Source organism: Canis lupus, chromosome 28 (assembly GCF_003254725.2).
Source record: "Canis lupus dingo isolate Sandy chromosome 28, ASM325472v2, whole genome shotgun sequence".
NCBI classification, from domain to species: domain Eukaryota; kingdom Metazoa; phylum Chordata; class Mammalia; order Carnivora; family Canidae; genus Canis; species Canis lupus.
The window spans coordinates 1112654-1118653 of NC_064270.1; positions in this window are offsets into that span (position 1 = coordinate 1112654).

The following is a 6000-nucleotide window of genomic DNA, read 5'->3' on the forward strand; positions in this document are numbered from 1 at the left end:
CAGCTTTTGTCAACCTTCATAAGAAAGGAAGGCACAGCACAAAAAGAGCTTTGTGACAACTCTCTTGAGTTGGCTAGGTCCTCATCCATTACAAAGTACTCTTAAAATCAAAGCTAATTTCATTTTGCAAGGACCAAGGAGTCCAAGGTTAGAAGCTGGGGTTCTTCATGCATATAGACAGCAAATGTGGACAAAGGCAGCCCCCAGTGTCACTTCTAACCTAAGGTAAGATGTGATTAAATGTTTGTCTTTTTATAGTAAAAGCCATACTTACTCATCTAGAAAACTTTAAAAATATGCATTGTATAGAATGCAAAATTGTCAACAATTATAAACTGGAGGTAATCACTTTGACAATTCACTGCATTTAACAATATTTCTAAGAATATTTTGTTTATCTAGTGAATGGAGTATCCATCTATCAGCCCTTTGTTTACCTCTTTTTTATAAGTGATTTTGAATTAAGTTATTTGAGCTTTCAAGGTAAGTAATATTGTCTTTTTCCAAAAATGGAGAGATTTTTCTGTTACTTATTTATAACCTTTCTGTTTCATATTTTCATTGAATTTGTTGTAACTTCCAGAACTTTAAATAAAAACTGTAATAGATGACATATTTTATCTGATTTCAATGGAAACACGTGCAGATTATTTTGCTACCTAGTTTAAGATACTTTATATCATATGAAGAAAATTTCTTTTCTCAGTTTTAAAAAATAACATTGGAGGGGCACCTGGGTGGCTTAGTCGGTTAAGCATCCAACTCTTGATTTCAGTTCATTTCATGATCTCAGGGTTGTGAGATGGAGCCCCAGGTCAGGCTCCATGGCATGGAGCCTGCTTAAGATGATCTCCCCTTCTGCGCCTCCCCCTCTAAAATTTAAATAATAATATATAGTTGTTGTATTACATTTCTTTTTAGATGGATGTATTAATTTATAGTGATTCTCAAAAGTTGTGTGACCATCACTGCTCTCTGATTCTAGAATGTTTCCCTCACCTGAAGAGGAAGCTCCATACCCATGAGCAAGCACTTCCCAGTCTTCTCCTTCCCCCAAATCCCTGGCAGCCACTAATCTGTTTTCTGTCTCTACAATAATTTGTCTATTTGCACATTTCATATAAATAGAATCGTGCATTATATAATGTATAGTGTACCTCATTATGTAGTATACCTTTTGTGTCTGACTCCTTTTTCTTAGCATAGTTTTCAAAGATCATCTCACACTGTAGCATGGATCGGTACTGTGTTCCTTTATATGGCTGCAAAATATGCCATCATACTGGATATACCGCATTTTCTCAATTCATCATTTGATGGTCATGTAGGTTGTTTTTACTATTTTTTATTAGGAATAATGTTGCTATGAATATTCATATACAAACTCTTGTGTGGACCTACATTTTCAAGTATCAGAATTGCTAGGCCATACAGTAACTATTTTTTGCTTTTCGAAGAACTGCTAGAATGCTTTCTAAAGTGGCTGCACCATTTCACCTCCCTACAGACTAATGATGTTAAGCATCTTTTCATGTGCTTATTGCTCATTTATATATTTTTCTAAAGAAATATCTTTTAAATATTTTGCTTATTTTTAAATTGGAATATTTGTATTTTATTGTTGACTTATAAGAGTTCTTTATATGTTTTGGGTACTAACCCTTTCAGATATGTGTTGTGCAAGTATTCTCTTCCATTCTATGGATTGTTTTTCACTTTCTTGATAATGTCCTTTGAACACAAAAATTTTTAATTTTGATGAAGTTCAACTTGTATTTCTCTGTTTGCTTGTGCTTTTGGTGTCATATCTAAGAGACCATTGCCTGATCCAACATCATGGATATTTACACCTTTGTCTTCCTATAAGAGTTTTATAGTTTTAACTACTACATTTAAGTCTTTTTCATTTTAGTTTTCACATATGGTGTGAGGTAGGGATCTAACTTCACTCTTTTGCATATAGATCTATCCAGTTGTCCCAGCACTATATAAAAGATTGTTCTTTCCCCTATTGAATTATCTTGGTGCCCTAATTGAAAAATTTCAATTAGTTATTATTTTCTGTTTATAAGTGATATTGATATATTCACTTTTTTAGTGCTGTCTTTGAAAGGCATTGTTATCAGGTTTCCATAGTGTCATAAAATGATTTGCATCTTTTTCTATGGTTTGGAAAACAAAAGGTCTAAAGTGGTTCAATATCTAAAATGTTTAGGTCCCTTGAGCCTCCAGAGTGGTTCTGCTTACTCACCCTGATACTTCTCTTATTTGGTGGCAGTCCCAGGTTTCTGCAAAGTGATGAGTTTAAACCACAAGTGAATACTGTTAAGTTATATTTTAAGAACAAGTCACTATTTAAGAGTGATTTTATCCATTCCTCCCGCCATCCATGTCAGCATAAGTTATCCTCTACATTAAGAGTTTGCTTACCCAAGGTTCCTGTCATCTTTCATTTATTCTGAATGCCCATCATTTTTTCCTGATCTCCAGCTGCTGCTACTTAATCTAAAGAAAATACAACCTGTGGAGTTGACATGTTTGCTTTTCTAAATACCTTGCATCTGTCTTTACACTAAAATTTTCTTCTCGGTGTGATGGTTACAGCATAGGCTTTGAAACTACACTGACTGGTATAAAGCCTGACTCTGCTGTACACCAGCTGTATAGTCTTGGCAAGGTCTCAGCCTACTTACCTATCAAACTAATCATAGGACCCACCTCATTAGATTGTGGAGAGCACAGTGTTCACAGGATATCTAGAGCAATGCTTGGTGCTTAGAATATCAAGGCAACATTCATCTTAAAGGCTGAAATTCCAGAGCCATGACTCATTTTATTTCCTTTGCACACTGATTTCTAAATAGAAACGTTCTCACTAGTGCTCTACTATTTCTGGCTCAGCTGCCTCCCCTCCCCTTAGATTGTGCCTGGATTCTACCTACTTACTGAGCTTTCCTCAAACACCAAATAGCTTTTCTAAGAAGAGTTTAACAAGTAGGGCTATTGCCTCATTTCTTTTTCTTTTTTCTTTCTAAGATCCTCCCCCCTTTCACAATGAATTTAGAAAGTCTGTGATTCTGCTACATCTTGAAAATTGTGATAAGATGTCATCCCCATGGCTGATGTCCATTCTAAGATGATCTCATGACTTCCTGTTGCACTGAGGCTAGCAGAGAAAATGCATCCCACATGAAGTCCACCTAAAGGACCATGGCCTTAGTTAACCACATACACATTGATGACAACAAATCTATCTTCATCTCATGTAATACTCTTCCAAGCTCCAGATCTTTCTAACTCCCTTCTTGATATTTCTATAACAAATTGAGCTTTTTCAAAAGTGGACTCATTGGTATCCCAGTAAATCTTCTACTTTCGTTTTCCATCATCTGGAAATGGCACCAATATTTACTGGCCACCTATTTGAAAAACCTGGAAGTCATTCAGGACACAGTTCTCTTACCACCCTCCTCAAATGCTTGCCAAAATCTCTCACTTCCATCTCTCAAATCTCTTAAGCTCATTCTGCATGTTAACCGTACACCTTGTTGCCAACAGTGCTTTCTCTCATCCACTCTTAGCCCTGCAAATGCAAACTTGACTTGCTTACAATTCCTAATTTTCTGCAAATGCAAACTTGACTTGCTTACAATTCCTCAAGAGCTCTTGCAGTTTTCAGTGGGGAGTGAGGGGTGGGAATTCAAGTTTTATAATTTTGTCTCCTAAGCCCTACTTGACCTAACTGCCCATCTGATGCAACAGAGAACACAAAGATGTTCTTGTCAAAGGCCCATTTCTCCATGTCTGTTCAGGATGCAGCCCTCTCTCACCTGCTTCACTGTTCTAAGATTTCCCCCAAATATGTCTTGAATACATCCATTCACTCCCTCTTGGCATCTGACAAGCTTTATCCAAGCCACATCGTCCCTTGTCTGGACTTCTGCAATAGCCTCTTAAGTGATCTCCCTACTTATTCCTTTCTTCTTTTGCTACTGTACCAATCCATATTTCACATACAACCAGGATGAGTTTGGAACATGAATCTGATCATGCTACATGCTACTTCTCTTTTTAAAACCACCTGCAAACAGAATCAGGCATACACTAAGATAGCATGATTGGAGAAGGCCCCTTTGAAAAAGTGACAAAGCTGAAACCTCAAGGATAAGTAAAGAGTTGGCCAGAAGAGTGACAGAGAAGGGTTTGCCCTCCACTTAGAGGAGAGAGTAAGTGCAAAGGCCCTGAGGTATGAAAGCTTGAAGCACATAAAGAAAGCTAATGGGGCTGGAACACGGTGAGTGAATCAATGAATGCTGTGAAATGGTGATGGAGAAGGTATCAAAGCCTGGGCTTTGGAGGCCATAAAACAGGTACTTCCATAATTATTTCTAAATCTGCATATATGGAGTCTATTTTTGCCCACCAGCTGTAAGCTCCACAGGGAACCATCCATGCCTGTTCACTGTCTGCTTCACATGCACAGTACAGTGTCTGGCACATAGCAGGTGCTAAATCTTTATAGAGTGTATGAGGGGAGAAATGTCTCCAGAGTTCCAACCAGGCCAAGTGGCTGGCAATTGCCCAAACGTCTTGTGCCATTCCCTCTTCTAAGATCCTCATTCTTGTCTAGCTCAGTGATTATCAACCAACAAGCAATTTTGCTTCCAGGGAATGTTTGTTAATATCCAGGACATTTTTGACTGTCACAATTGTAGGGAAGGGGATGCTACTGGCATCTGGTGGGTAGAGGCCAAGGCTGCTCCTGAATATCTTACAGTGGAGAGAGGACAGCTCTCCCTGACATGAAGACAATTACTCAACCTAAAATGTCAACATCAAGAGTGAGAAGCCCGCTCTTACTAATTCTACCTGTTCTACCTCCAAAGGTTTGGAAGCAAACCTTTGTGAACATTGCCTCTTTTTGGAAAGTTTTCCTTGTCAACCAGTGTGAGTTTGGGGGGCCCTCGGCTGAGCTCCCCAAACCTCCTTTATGTGATTCACCCCCTTGTTTTGCAGCTGCCTATTCTATCTACATGTTTCATCAGCCTAACACACAGTGAGACATCCATGTATTTTCTCGAATGAATGCCACTCCCTGAGCTGGGGACAGACAGGAGTATGCAAATGAATTCTGTAACAACATTTTAAATCTTTTTTTTTTAATTTTTATTTATTTATGATAGTCACAGAGAGAGAGAGAGACGGGCAGAGACACAGGCAGAGGGAGAAGCAGGCTCCATGCAGGGAGCCCGACATGGGACAGGATCGCGCCCTGGGCCAAAGGCAGGCGCCAAACCGCTGCGCCACCCAAGGATCCCTGTAACAACATTTTAAAACCTGTAGTTGACATATGAACTTATAGGTAGCAGGACTTACCCATATCCCATCTCTCTGGAAACCTGCCTGTTTTCAGGTATCTGTGCTGGTGTGTACCCTACAGAAATGGCAATTTCCTATGGCTCTGACCTAATAGCATAGTTCACTCCTTTAAACGTTGCCTTACATTTTCAGTTACTCAAGTTTATTTATTTATTTTTTTCAGTTACTCAAGTTTAATCCCACTATAATAAGACATAGAACAAGGGCATTTGGCGGGTTCTTAACAATGAAAAATATAGGGCTGACATTTCATTTGCAGTTGGCTTTTCTGTGAGTCAGGACCTGCTTGATCCACCAACAAAAATAGAAATCCCTGTGGCCACATGCTTGCAAGCCTCAGATCTTGTGCCCATCATAAGAAACATTTGAAGCCCTCCTCTTTGGATTCAGGTTAGAAATGGATTCTGGTTGAAATGCTGTGCCCTTTGGAAGGGATCTTCCCCCCCTTCCCTTGTCACGGCCCTCCCAGCTCTAGCTCCTGCTCCCTTCCTTCCCCTGTCCCTCCTTCTCTGGCCCTGTCCCTAGAGTTCTGGTCCTGCTGGCTGGGGAAGGAGCAAACGAGGTGCTGGAGGTGAGGGCAGGGCTAGGCACATCACCTCCAGCTCACTGCTTCTGCCACTG